Below are 15333 nucleotides of genomic sequence, written 5' to 3'. Positions count from 1 at the left end.
TGGCATTCTTCTTTGGGTATAGGTTTAAAGGCCCAAAGCATAAGTCGTGGTAGAGTAAGAAGCCCAAGCCTAGCGTATTACTGATCCACCACGAAAATTTTCTGTGATATAAAAGGAAGTCCCCACAGTGGGTTTTGATTTGAAAAATGAAAATAATCGCCAAAACCTATTATCGCCACAGTAGTCCCCCCACTTCAATTAGGTTTTGGTTTGATGAGTTTTCTATCAACTGGTTGCATTTTGCCTTTGGTTTAAATTGCTGGTTGCAAACTTGTGTTTGTTTGCTGGCAATCCAAAATGATCGATTTGCTGAGATTGTTGAGGAGGAGTTGATATATACCATTCAATTATAGAAACAATGGCGATGAGAAATCTCAGAACAATTGTGCGGACCATAGGCCCAGCTCGCCCTTCTCTTCTCCAAGTTCCCTCTTCAATCAGAGTACCGTATGTCCTGCTCTCTCTGTTTTCTCTCAATGTTTATATTTGGATGCATGATGAAGTCTCAAATATTCTGATTGATTTTGAAAATTGCATTCATGATTATTTGAAGCTATGTGCGACTCCATGAGTTTAGTAGCAATTGGTAGGAGGAAAGTTGCGTAATTTGAAACAATGTCTATTCTGTTTGCTGCTTCCTATTTTGTAGACATGGATAAAACTGGGTTTCTTCACTTATTCTTTACTCTAATTGATTCATCTATTGGCAGAAGCTTTTGTTAATAATTGTAGCTTGAATATAAAACATACTAATGAGTAACTGACTTGTGTTGTTTTTGAGTTTAGAATTGGCAGTAGTTTTATCCATTTGCTCAAGTAATTACAAGGTTTTGTTTTCTTTGATTATTGATAAAATTAATCAATTGGTTAGCTTATGAAGAAAACAGAGAAAATGATATTGTTATATTTTCATTTAAGAGTACGAACATGCACTACTAGAATTTTGTTCATAGACATCGGTTCTGGACCGATGTTAAACTAATTTTCGACCGATGTCTTAGTGGGTGTAGAGAAAAGTATAGACATCAGTATAAGCGCGTTTTCAACCGATGTCCCAGACAACAACCAACATCGATTCTAAAAAACAAATCGATGTATAATCGTTATAATCATCATATTTTTGTATGTTAGGTATGTCTAATTCTTCATATTTTCACATTTTATGCTTAAAAAAGTATATGTCGAACAATACCTACTTGAACATTTGCATCGATTTCTATTCCAGAAGTGATGTCCAGTACACTTGTAGACATCAGTTCCCATGAGTATTGTTTGTTCGTAAAACCGATGTTCACCTTTTGACCACACATCGGTTTGCTCCATTGTAGGTGATTTGTATGTTCATAATAGATTACGGTTTGGTGATTAGAAATCGATGTGCAGTAGTTTTGATTACATCGGTTTTGAGTTACAATTCGATATATTGATAATCATAGGACATCGATTTCATTTTTGATACTGATTTCTAATCTCTCAACTGACTTCGTTTTCCTTGGCATTACTGTTTTATTATGCTTTAATATACTTCACTTCATTTTGACAAGCATGATGTGAAAAGTTTGCATTTAGCTATTGCTGGGAAAAAAAGTGCATTTCTCATCATCCAAAATTAGGGGCTTTCCATTAATTTTCTTTCCAAATTCATGATTCAACATAATTCAGAAAATAAACCCCTAAACTTACAAAAGCTAGCTTGGAAACATATGAGCAACAATGTACAAAAGTTCCACACCAAAGTTTGCTTCAAAGCCAAAACTAGCTAGCCTTACTCAAAAAACATCTTGGCAGTCACAGTCCTACATCAAACTCTGTATATAATCAGCCACTTCAATGCACACCTCGTCAATTTGATTTTGGCTATATGATTTCCGCTTCTTTACCGCCCACTAGAAATATATAAACATGCAACACATAAGGCACAGTGATTGGGTAAACAAGCTAATGAAGATAATTAGTGTGGAAACCCTATGGACTATCTATAGAGGCCAACACTGGCAATATAAAGACTTGGAAGTAACTGGAACGTAAAACAGAAACAGAAACAAAATAATACCTTTTTTCAAATGCTTCTATAACATCAGAGACAGATTGGAGATTCTCCAAGGGTTCCCATGTATTAGCTATCTCTGGCCAGCCACGCCCGCACAAGCACAACACCAACAGGTTGATTCTTCGGATATTACTCTGACTCCTTTGTTAACTAATGTTGCTTCCACCTGATCAGCAGACTGACAGCTAGTTGACTCTAACGTTCTGCATACAAATTGCAGAAACAAGGTCATGTGTCACTTATCTGCAGCATACATCAAAATCCTACAAATGTAGATATTATTGATGAGCATCTGAACACAATCTAGACTGAAATCTGTCCAGCAACACTTGATAAAATAAGTACTCAAATAATCTGAAAATCATGTAGAATTTCCAATAAAAGGATCACATATAAACCTGGATAACAGGTGTTCAGCTTCCAACTCCGTCATAAATGCACTAATAAGTGCAAAGTTTGAAACTTTGATCTGTCAAGTTCAAGCAAAATAAACATTTACAAACCCTCAGACAAATATCAAGCAAAACCAAAAAAGAAAAAAGAGGCATTCAAAGCATAGCATAGCAGCACTGAGAACCATTGCTAAAGGCAAAAGCCTTATTATCATATACTTTAAATCTATCCCACTGACACGAGTGGCATTGTATAACATCCCTAATAGAAATGCATTTATAATACTATATGTTAGGTTACAACTGAATATACAGACACTATATAATGACAGGTGCGAGAACAGCAATGGAATCTTGTTCTTATGAATTGAAATCTAAGTTTCTGGATTTAATCAAGCAGATATTTGCCAACGTTTATTTCAAAGGAACAACACCTGCAAGGCTTTCTCTCAACAATATGATAGAGACGGCCAGGTGCATACAGCCTCCTTGGATCTTTAAGCATCTTCTTATCAGGTATACATGTGTCCCGCATACATCTTAGGCATAGTAGACACGGCAAACTGTAAAATAAATCCAACTTTCATAATACAGTGAAAATCTAGATACGTAAGGGCAGAAAAATGATGTCATCACTTAATTAAGTCTTGTTATACTAGTCTGCCCACTCCTAAAATTAAAGTCTCCATTAACCCCTTTCTCAGATTGAACAGTTTGATGGTGCAGTGACTAGTGATATATATTAGCAACACAAAATGATATTGTAAAGGGCATTTTAATTAGTTTCTATCTTGTTCTGCACTCTAGTATTATCTTTACTATCCATCAGCTCAAAGAAACAGTTGAAGACAGAGTATATATATATATAATATATATATATATATATATATATATAGAGAGAGAGAGAGAGAGAGAGAGTATCAGGGAGATAAACTGAATAAAACAACTATGGAAATTCATTATATAGAAAAGAAATAATGATGATCCTCTGAAAACTTAATAATACGACAACATATTTTGATTGTTTTAGATGCATGCAAGTAACTTGGCTATAAAAGTATAAAAATTAGAAACGATCAAATTCTACAAGAAAGATATGCAGTACGTATTCTATTCTAAGGAAAAACATAAAGATACCAACCTTGCTCCTTTTGATCCGCTTGCATAGATCGCACAACAGTGCCAATAATTCTTTTAAAGAAAATTCTAGCCTTTAATTTCTGCAACATATAAATTTAATGAGGCAAAACCAGGACTTGGGGTTTATAAACAATGCTAGTGACTAGAAAGTTATAGCATATACTAGTAGAAATTGAACCAAGGGACACAAGTACTAGAACTGTTGAACCAGAGGATAAAACATCCAGTCATAAACAAACAGTCCAATTAGTCTATGATTCGTGGTGCCTGAATACAAATCCTGACCAGAAGTGAATGCCAGAAAAAAAAAAACGATCGGAGTATCTAAAAATTCTTTCTATAAATTCATTACCATGATTTGTAAAATACAAGAACAGAAACTGAATAGCTAAAAATGAGTATCATACAACTAACATACCAATCTTCTCTGCTTGCCGCCACCATTTGACGCAAGTAGTCCGTCCACATGAGGATGATTATATGATCATTTCTGTCTCATTGTTTTGTATCTCACCTTTGTTTCTGTAGTTAATCAATGAATGATACATGAGCTACTTTAAAGCCAAATACCAACACTAAGGATTGAAACAAATTGGGAGGTGGCTAATAAACCCTCTGTCTATACAACACATGGATGAGATAAATAGATAAATTAAGTCTTTTGCCTTTTTTGCTTATGGTTGTCACTGCCATCTTTTCTTTCCCATCTTCCTTTCTTGGGTCCCTAGCATTAGATTATAACAAATCAATTAGCAACTTCTGGTCTCTGCCTACCAACATGAAGTATAATCATGAAGAAATAAGTACAAAAAGGAAGCTAAAGTATACCTGAGCACTGAGAGACTTAAGGCGGTCCTTATCTTTCTTGAATCCACGGCAACCAGGGTTGTTGTTACCCATTGCAGCTCTCGCAAGCTTAACTCTCTTGTTGGCTTCTTTAGTTGTTGCATCCAACAGATAATCAGCCACAACTCGCAGGTGAGGAGTAGGGGGCTTCTTGCTCAGAACCTTGTCACTTTTTAGAGGTGAGAATTTCATTCCTCAAATCCTGAGCTCGGGATTCTCTCACGGCAAGTTTTGTCACACTCTTTGAGACATCCTGCATAATTCACATTTTAGCATTAATGACCGTCCACCCTATCTTTCTATCATCCAATGCAATGTCAGAATTAGGAATCACAAGAGTGCAACTTAAACAAGGTGATTAAGACAATTAAAAAATAGTACAGGGGTTCAGAGCCAGCAGAAAATCCCAACTTCCGGACACCCAAATACACCCAGTCACCAGATCTCAAACAAAACACCTAAAACCCATCAACCCAACTATAAATCCATCCTTCACTCACTACCCAAAACCTAATTAAGCAAAATTCCATCAATTTTCTTCAACAATATTCCAAATAAACCAACAAAAACACATCAAAATCGCACCTTGATGAGGATTGTGTCGCCCCTAAAGAGCTAGCTAGAGCTTCTCCATGGTCTCAGGGTGGACAGTGACGACGGAGTTGTCATCGTTGATGGCTTCATCGACGACAAGGAGATTTACTGCCTTCTTCTGTTCGAGAATCGCAGTGCTGAAATCCCTCTTGGTCCCCATATTGCAACAATTTTAAAAGCAATCGCATCATAAATCAAAATCCCTAAAAAATAAAAATTTCAGAAAACCAAAAAAGTTAGGTCAAAATCGAAAAGAAGAGGAATTGGATCTGAGGGATATGAAAAGTAGAAAACTGGATTGAAGCAACAATAAATATAAAACAAATCCAAATTCAAAATTCAAATAGGAATGAGGCAAATTGACTCACACTGGCTTTTGGGAGGAGGAGCAATGATGGGCTTCTTCGCTTGGGCAACCTGGAAAGTCGGAAACAAAGTTAGAAAAGAGAGATTTGCCAATCGGAAAGAAATTACCAAATCACGGGAAGAGTTGAATAGGGTTTCGGGCGGAAGCAAAATCAACTTGAATCCCTCAACTAGAAGAAATCAAATTCGAAACCGGACCTGTTTAACAGCGGGCTCACCGGAGCAGTGTCATATTAGAAGAGAGACAAAATCAGTAATGGTGGTGGAGAGAAGAGAGAGAACATACGCTGGTGGTGGTCGGAGAAAAGGCTTGAGGTGGCTTAGGTCGGAGAATGAGCTCGAGGTCAGGACGAAGAACGAGCTCCAGGCTCTGAGCTGAGGTCGGGGCCCCGGGTCAGGTCGGAGAAGGAGCTGTGGTCGGGGGCGCGGGTCAGGTTAATTGGAGAAGGAGCTGAGGTCGGGAACGCGAAGAAGGAGGCAGTGAGAGTTTATCAATTAGGGTTCGAAAGTTTCAGACAAAATGACTAAGTGTTGGAGGAATTAAAATTTTGGACCCCGCGTTTCTCAAACTTTTTAACTTAGTCCCTCCGTGTTTTTTTCAAAATTTTTGAACGAAAGTTTACACATCGGTTAATTTAACGACCGATGTTTATAACCACAATAGAAATCGATATTTCATAAGCCGATGTTTATATGTTTTTTTTACATCGCGGGCAATTCCGACCGATTTAATAGTGGTGATGTAAATGAACAGATTTCTAGTAGTGATGTCATATATATGTACCTCAACTAATTCTTTTTCTTGTTCCTCTTTTATCTTATCGTGTTCTGCATTTCAGATAGGAGATCAAAGATGTGCTAAATTCACACCATATTTTGTCCAAGTAATGGATTTAGCTTTATTAGGCATAGTAGGTATGTATCACTTGAGCAAATTAATGAGCTAGTATCAGACAATGCTCATTCTTAACTTTTCAGGTAATAGAAGACTGATTTATAATGCTCATTCTTAACTTTTAAGTAGATTGCTGCAGTAGTTATGAATTAATTGGTTTAACTTTTGTTACCTACTCTTTGTCCACATCGGTATCATATCTTGTATTTTTTTGAACTAGAAATGTAAACTGACTTTAATATGCCACCAATTTTAGTTATTTTTAAGCTGATCTAGCTATTCTGTTTTTTCATGGCATAGGGAAAGGATGATACTGCAACTTAAGCTAGGGAAAATCAACTGCAACCTGGAAATATTGAAAGAGTTCATGTCTACTGGTCTTTTTATTTGAAGGTTGCAGCTACATTGAAGTGTAAAGAATACTATTTAGTTTTTTTTTTTTTTTTTAATTTTTTTCCCTAATGTATTAGTTATGGGTGTAATCACTCGAACTTGATGACTTGATGTATGTATTTTTTAGGATTAAATACTTGTTACTCCTCAAACTTTTGCCTGAAAAACAGTTTAGTCCCTCGCCTTTCAAATTAAACTGGATAGTCCTTATTCTCTCTAATTCTCACACAACGGGTCCAAAACAGGTCTAAAATGACTATTTTACCCCCAAGATCATTTTTTTATTTTTTTCTCTCTATTTTTTTTCTCTTTTTATTTTTTCTGCTTTTTTCTGGCTGGTTCTCTCTCTCTCTCTCTCTCTCTCTCTCCAGACCTTCATATCATCCATTTCTCTCTATTTTTTTCTTCTTCTTCCGATTCCTCCCCCTTTGGGTTCCTATCCTTTTGTTTTTTTGAATGGTTGGGTTCCTATCCTTGTTCAACAGTATAGCTCTGCAGCCCTCTCTTCCCCAAACCCACTGCCACCGCCACCGCCGCCGTCACTAACTCTTCCTCGCCCATTCCCTCCAATTTGAAACCCTCAAAATCCTCGAATGGCTCGAATGGGCCTCCATCTGCAACCACATCTCCACTCTCGCCTCCACCTCCATGGGATTCTCCACCGCGCAAAAGGCCCAAATTCCATTCATAAAGTCTAAATCCGAGAGCCAGAAGCTTCTACATCAAACCACCGCTGTAGTCTCTGCCATCGCACCTATCGGGTCTCCGTTGTCCGATCTCCACTCCATCGAGGACGTATCGGAGATCGTAAATGCTGCCATTTTGAGCAAACTGCTTACCATCAACGAGCTTTGCGCTGTGCATAGAACACTCATAACCACAAAGGTCTTAGCAGATTCTCATAGGTGTTGGTGTTATTGAGCTTGCTTCATCTTTATGTGATTTGAATTGAGAAATAGGAGGAGGATCCTGTGATCATTGAGGATCAAGATTCCGGGTCAGGTCGCCCCAAATCGAATCCCTCTGATATCGAATCCTATTCCAACTCCAGTGCATAGAACGATAGAGATTCGGAGTCTGATTGCGAGAGTGAAACCACTGAATCGAATTCTACTGATGAATTTGGGGCTTTCACCGGAAATGGGATGATGTTCAGAGTGGATGATATGGGTGGGCCTCCCGGAGCTGTTGGGTCTGAAGAAAGCTCCTTCGGTGGGTCCTGGTTGGGAGGGTGGGTTGGGAAAGGCAAAGAGCCTGAGAATTTGGGGTAGGCGGGTTGGGAGTGGAGCTCAGTGGAGGCAGGTTGGTTGGAAATTGGATCGGAGTTGGGTTGGTTGGAAATTGGATCGGAGTTGGGTTGGTTGGAAATTGGATTGGAGTTGGGTTGGTCGGAAATTGGATCGGAGTTGGGTTGGTCAGAGCTAGAATTGGGGTTGGGGAACTGGAGCAGGGAGTTGTGGGAGGTTTAGGTGGTTGATGATGTTGATCGGAATCCGGTCATGGCAGCCATGCTTTTCGGGTTAGGGAGGTGGGGCATCCTATCAACGATCTAGCCTGACCAGAAAATGGGTCGTCGTCGATATGGATAAACTCGAGGTCGGGAGGTGAACTTGGAGAGAGAGAGAGAGAAAGAGAGAGAGAGAGAGAGAGAGAGAGAGAGAGAGAGAGAACCAGCCAGAAAAAATAAAAAGAGAAAAAAAATAGAGAGAAATTAAAAGAAATAGACAGAAAAAAATAAAAAAAATGATCTTGGGGGTAGAATAGTCATTTTAGACCTGTTTTGGACCTGTTGTGTGAGAATTAGAGAGAATAAGGACTATCCAGTTTAATTTGAAAGGCGAGGGACTAAACTGTTTTTCAGGCAAAAGTTTGAGGAGTAACAAGTATTTAATCCTATTTTTTAATATAAAATTATTGGTTTTACTTTTGTTGTGAAAAATATAAATTATTAGTAATTTTTGTTGGCTTTTTATGTATTATTATACATACAAAGCAGATTTTTAATATTATTATATTTTAATACTATTAGAGATGGATTGCAATGTCTCTAAGTTTTCTGATGACCATGTGGCAGCCAATAGTTAATAGAGACGGCTATTAAGATCAGTTGTCTCTAATAGCTTTTAGAGTTTTAGAGACACAAGAAGGACGAATCATTAGTTCTTAACTCTTACTTATAAGGATAGATTTGGACGTAGTTTTTTCCCTAATACTTTTCTTGTGGCGAAACTTGGGTGTCTCTGTAGCTAGTTATTGGTGTAATGGCTTATGATACAGTTGATTGAGATTTCTTTCTTCATACTTTGATTGCTTTCAATTTTCCAATCTCTTTGGTTAGTTGGATAAGATGTTGCATAACTAGCCCAATGTATTCTGTTGTCGTTAATGATGAGCTTGCTAGTATCTTTCTTAGTAATCGCAATTTGAGACAAGGAGACCGCTCACCCCTTGCCTATTTTGTGATTGCTATGAAGGTTTTTTCCCGGCTTTTACACCATAAACCTGAAGCTCATCCTGCTTTTACATATCATTGGAGATGCGAATCAATCAAGCTTTCTCATTTAGCCTTTGCTAATGACTTATTTTTATTTTGTGGTGGTGATCTTCGGTCTGCTCGGGTGTTAAGTGGAGATGTCGAGGATCCAGAATTGGGAGAATAAGTTCCTCTCTTATGCTGACTGTGTAAAACTTGTTAAATATGTTTTTTTGTAGTTTGTAGGTGAATTGGGCTTCTCATTTTTGTTGCCCAATAAAATTATTAATTTAATTAAGCAGAAATTAAAATGCTTCTTGACTTCTTGTGGTATGAAAGTAGTGTAGGCCATTATTCTTCTAATGTGGCTTTAGAGGTTTATGGGCCTACAAGTGAGGGAGGCCTAGGAATCAAATGTCTTCACATTTGGAACATGGCTCTTATGGCTAGTTACACTTGGATTCTCTTTTAGATGATGCTAGTCTTTGGTTCTCTTAGGCCTCGTATGATTCGCGGAAATGAAATTGGTTCCTTGGTGTTTTCAATGAGCATGAGATAATAAATTTCTCACTAGTTTCTTTACGAATGTTTGGGAATGCTAGAAAAGTAATCGAAAAATGTAAAATACTTTCCTTTCCGATGTTTGGTTTATGCCTGAATATAGGAAAGTAAGTAACATCAAATTTTCAACGGTACCTTTTTATCAAAACATAGGTAATTCAAGATTCAAAAGTTTCATGGATAAAGTTGGTAGTAATAACCTTTAAAATGGTCTTTAGAGTAGACAATTAATATGCAATTAATACAAGAAAAGTACGAAGGAAAATGAATCCCATGAGGTGTGGGATGATCCACTTTCCCCCTATTTTCCCTTCATGTAGGAAAGTTGTTTCTTTCCTTGGGCAATACCGAACACAGGAAAGGATAAAGTTTCCCTTCCTAAGCTTTCCATTCCTCAAACCAAACAAAGCCTTGGATCAAAGTTAATTACTTAAGAGATAATACCTTTTGGAACATGTCAACCCCCCAAATTTTCTCTTGAAAGTAGAGAAAGTTATTGAAAATTAGAGATCAAATTTATCTTCTTATTAAGCATATTATTGGCGATGGCAAGTCTACTTACTTCTGGCAATAATTGGGACTATTTTGGCCCTTTGCTTCCCATATTGGAGCCTAGTGCTATTGCTAACTCTGAGATTCCTTCCAACACCTTGGTTAACTCTATTATTATAGGTGTGTCTTAGTGCTAGTCTCTTTCGCACAGTTTTGTCATTTTTTAAGTTGTAGACAATCTAGAAGGCATATATCCCAATTCAACCTGCAAGGAGTCCTTTTTGTGGCTAGCCTCTACAATTGAAAAGTTCTCTACAGTTTTTGCGCTGAATCACTTTTGGTATCATTATCCTATATTGTTGACTGGGAAAAACTTAATTGTTTGGTTTAACAATAACCCTAGGGCTAGTTTTATCCTTTGGTTGACTGTTCATGGTAAGCATGCTACTCCACAGAGTCACTGCTTATTCTCCTCTTATCAGTCCTATTTTCCCTCTTTGTGTGTGTGTGTGTGTGTTTTTTTTTTTTTTTCAGAGAATGTCAATCATCTCTTCTTTGCCTGCTCTTTCTCGTTGCATATTTGGAAGAAAATTCTTTGTTCTTGTGGGATGCCATGGTTGAATCCTCCTTGGCCTTTATTTGTTGAATGGGCTTCTTCTCGGTGGGGTACTAAATCTTTCTCATCTACTATCAAGAAGCTTGGCCTATTAGTCACCATTTATTACGTACATATGGAATGAGAGAAATAATCACATTTTTAAGAGTGAAATATTATGTAGTTCTCAGGAATATTATCGCAATGCATGCAACCTCATATTCGTCAAGTTTAAGCCTAATAATACTAATAGAATCATTGCTTAAAAGTGAAATTTAGCTACTACGTTATTGCCTCTTTTGGATTGCCATCCCCTTTTTGGTTTAATTTAAGCCTAGACATTTCTGTGTAATATGCATGCTTCCATTATTCATTTATTATAACTAAATAAATGACTCTTCGCTATTTTGATTTGGGACTACTAAAGGTATCTCTCATAGACCCAAATGTCAAAATGGAACTGGGCATGGAAAAATACCATCTCCAACCCTATTGAAAGTAACCTCAAAATGAGACTGGGCTCCAAATCCATCTCAAAATAAAACCAGTCTTTGCTCACAACCAATATTTGAGCGCAGCTTCAGTTGCTAGGCTAGAATTTTTTTTTACATATTTTGACGGTCTTTATATTCTACATTCTATTTAAATCTACTAAGTCTAGTTTTAGTAGCTTGGCTAGAGGTTTTTTTTTCTTCTTCTTTTTGTCTTTTTTGTTCAAATACACAACTTATTAATCAATAGAATCAAGAAATATAAATGAAACCACTGCAAGTGGCCTAATGGTTATTGGCTAGTTGGGTGTGCTCCCCAACCTAGGTTCGAACCCCGAAGCTGTCAAAGTGGCACAGGCACTGTGCTACAATGCACAGTTGGAGCATTTCACATGTGCCGAAGGGGTTTATCTTGGGTCTAGGAAGCCTTTGGATTTCCCTTAATAAAATATATATATATATATATATATATATATATATATATATATATATATATATATATATATATATATAGAGGGCTCTTCCACTAAGGGATCCATTTTTTGGTATTTTATAGGGATAGGGCATTAGACCAACTTTTCGATCTTATTTTAACATATTAACCATTCAGATATATATATATATATATATATATATGAAGTATTACTAGTTACCCAAAAAAATTACATGGATATTCTCGCCATGCATAGGATCTGGTTAATATATCAATTAGAGTAATGTAAAAAGGAATGGCTCTGCTGCCTCTCTCTCGTCGAACCCTAGCAGTGCCGAATAGGGGTGTGGTGTATGAAGACGACGGGCTTTGCCGCTCTCGCACAGAGCGACAGGGTCGCTCCTTCGCGGTGTTTGTGTTCTTGGGTCGAATTTCGATCGGCTCCTTCAAATCTTGTACTCTATTTCGGGAGGAGATGGGTGCTTCTATTGGGCCATGCCTGCTCTCTTGCGCTGACAATGGTGGGGCAGCCTCAGTGGTGCCGGAGTGGTCTCCTGGCGATTTAACTTGGAGGCGAAAGACTAGCGTGGGAGGATTCTAGCGGCCTCTTCCTGTTGATGGTCGCAGCATGCTGCGTCGTTGCGTTGACGACGAGATGTTTGGTGGTGGTTATGGCGGCGAGGTCGCAGTGCTGGAGTATGCGGCGCGACCTAGCGGGCGATCATGGATGTAGACAATGTTTGGGCGGTTGTTGCTGGGCCAATCGGAGATGGGATTTCTGCCGACGGCGACATCAGTATGGCAACCAGCTTGGCAATTAGGGTTTGCCCTCAATGGGCTTGGGCCTCTAATTGGGCCTAAAGTCATGAAGCTAATTTCTGGGGCGGAGTTTGGGCCTAGAATTTTTATAGTTGCCTAATTGGCTTTTTCAGAATAATGCATATGTTAGGTGAGGTATCTCTATGAGTCTTATGGAAGTATTTAGCTTTAGTGTACCACAATTGCGTGCTCGGGGTGTGAAGTTAGGTAGTTTAGATTGCCTGCAAGGCGAGGCATTTTATTTGACATAGACTACTCTGAGCTTAAACTGTCGATCTGTAACAGAGTAGTCTTCTGTACTCTTTTGATCTATGAACCAGGAGCATACTTTTGTATGACCTCCTATCTTCTCAAAAAAAAAAAAAAATTATTATTATAATAATAATAATAATATATCAATTAATGACTATATAATATATAAATCAATTATTCATGATATATACATTCATATTGTAGTTTAAATAATTATCTAAAATAATTAATATAAATATAGGACTAGTTATTGAATGAATAGTTGGAGCTAGATGGAAATCTCAAGACTTAGCTCGGACTGATGTGAATCTATCTCTTGGCAGTTCAAGACTTAGCTCGGACTGATGTAAATATGTCTGAACTCAGTAACTTAGTTCATGACATACAACAAGAACTCAAAGATATGCAGGGTGTCCAAATCAGTTTTGCGCCCAGGTCCTGTAACAATGTGGTGCACAGACTAGCAAGTCTAGCTTTTGACGATGGCCAGAGTGAGATTTGGCAAGGAAATACTCCCAGTTGTATTCTTGACTTGATTACAAAGGATTGTAACCCAATTCTATAACTTCAATGAAATTCAATATCTTTGATTCAAAAAGATGGAAATCTCAATGAATAGTTTTGAGATGAACATTTGTCTCAATGAATAATAACTAGCTAGGTCTAATATTAGAACTACGGAGTAGAGATACCTAAGGTTCTACTTGCTCTTTCCAAAGTAATAATAGGCGAAATTTTTTAAGATAATACGTATAAACATTTGGCTAATTAAAATGCACCTTCCATTTGCGCTTTAACTTTGTTAAGAATGGTCAGGACTCGGGATTTTCCACTTAATTTTTTTCCACATTAATGTGCTTTAATTCAGTCTACAATCTAATTTTTCGATCTCCATATTCATGCATGCACCCTTAGGCCTCGTTTGGTTGCCAGAAAGGAAATTGGTTCCTTGGTATTTCTCGTATTTCCCATGAGTATGGGAAAGTAAATTTCCCACTACGTACTTTCCATACCAATGTTTGGAAACCCCGGGAAAGTAATCGGAAAATGTATTTTACTTTCCTTTCCGATGTTTTTTTTTTCTTTAAAAAAGATGATCAAAGGATTTCACTCCTACCCCCATGATGACTCGAACTCATGATTTCGTCATTAGGTAGTGGGTGCTCTAACCACTGAGCTAACACCACTTCGTCATTAGGTATTTTACTTTCTTTTCCGATGTTTGGTTTGTGCATGAATAGAAAAGTAGATAACATCAATTTTCCAATAATATCATATTTATCAAAACATAAACAACTCAAGAATAAAAAGTTTCTTGAATAATTTGGTAATAACAACCATTAAAATAATCTTTAGAGTAAACAATTTATGTGAAATTAATGCAGAGAAAGTATGAAGGAAAATGAATCCCATGGGGTGTGGGATGATCCATTTTCCCCCCTATTTTCCCTTCATGCAGGAAAGTTATTCCTTTCCTTGGGTATGCCAAACACATGAAAGGATCAGGTTTCCCTTCCCAACATTTTTCATTCCGCAAACTAAACGAGGCCTTATAGTTAATTTCATCTGTGCCGACAGGGTGTTTGGATTAAGGAAACCCTAAAGATTCTCTCTCTTTCTCCAAAAATTCTAATATGGACTGAGGTGTAAGTGAATCATAGGCAAAATGAAGGGCAAAATGAGGCATTTGGTGGCAAAATATCGTATAGATTTGAGGATTCAAATCTCGACTCCTTGATTACTCTGACCGAGTCCCTGAAACCGAGTGGGGATTCCACAGGGGCCAAATCAATCCGTGTCTGTTTCTCATCGAAAAATCATCATTACTCTTACCCTTTTCATCTATTAATCTCAATCCCAACGAGGAAAACAACAACCCCCCTTTTGAAGAATTTTTTTTTTTATTACAGCATGAGCTCATTAAAAAAGAAGAACAACAACCCCACACGGCTTACATCTAGAACATTAGGCATAGGAGGGGTCCAGAGGGAGCTTGGGACCCAAGCAATATATTCATATATGATTTTGATTTACTCCAGCTCACTTTCTACACAATCACTTGGCAGGTTCTTGGAAATTTTTGCCGCAAGATGAGGAATCGGTCGGGGTCTCTTTGATATCGACAGGAACGGAAAGTTTTGAAAAAAACGGCCAAAAGTCCAGAAACGTATGGTCGGCATGCTGATTTGAAAATTTACGATAAATACGTACACATGCGTGGGACGAAAATTGGGTCTTTTGTTGGCTTCAAATGGTACATTGATTTGAAATAACAGGCTCATTAGTCAATTTACACCATTGTAATAATAGTAACTTTGATATACACATAGCTTTGACTTAGACAAAATAAAATTGTTGAGATTCCTGCGATGTTTAATATGGTATAAAAATACACATTGACAATAAATTTAACTTTTAACTATCTAGTTATCATTTTTTCAGTATTGTATCGAAAAATACTAAATGGGGTAACATGCACAACATTTGATTGGGGTCGATTGATATTCACACACGAAGCACAATCTTAGATTGATGTACATT

At 37.5% G+C, this 15333-nt stretch overlaps 2 long non-coding RNA genes across 3 annotated transcripts; both read right to left on the bottom strand.

The window, feature by feature from the left end:
- Nucleotides 1–1659: 1659 nt before the first annotated feature.
- Nucleotides 1660–4241, bottom strand: LOC133717446 (uncharacterized). The gene is made up of 6 exons (XR_009849623.1): nucleotides 4001–4241; nucleotides 3584–3662; nucleotides 2877–3005; nucleotides 2449–2519; nucleotides 2054–2253; nucleotides 1660–1886 (listed from the first exon to the last, which is right to left on the bottom strand). It is a non-coding gene; the product is annotated as an uncharacterized LOC133717446 (long non-coding RNA).
- A 1-nt stretch (nucleotide 4242) lies between these two features.
- LOC133714116 (uncharacterized) lies at nucleotides 4243–6056 on the bottom strand. Of its 2 annotated transcripts, none has more exons than XR_009848460.1 (5): nucleotides 5675–6054; nucleotides 5391–5439; nucleotides 5014–5225; nucleotides 4411–4681; nucleotides 4243–4306 (listed from the first exon to the last, which is right to left on the bottom strand). It is a non-coding gene; the product is annotated as an uncharacterized LOC133714116 (long non-coding RNA). The 2 variants fall into 2 exon arrangements; XR_009848458.1 differs by having other exon boundaries at nucleotides 4248–4306; nucleotides 5391–5586; nucleotides 5675–6056.
- Nucleotides 6057–15333: the final 9277 nt, after the last annotated feature.

This window comes from Rosa rugosa, chromosome 6 (assembly GCF_958449725.1).
Source record: "Rosa rugosa chromosome 6, drRosRugo1.1, whole genome shotgun sequence".
Taxonomy (NCBI): Eukaryota; Viridiplantae; Streptophyta; class Magnoliopsida; order Rosales; family Rosaceae; genus Rosa; species Rosa rugosa.
The sequence above is the reverse complement of the archived record's forward strand: the minus strand, read 5'-3'. Positions and strand labels throughout refer to the sequence as shown.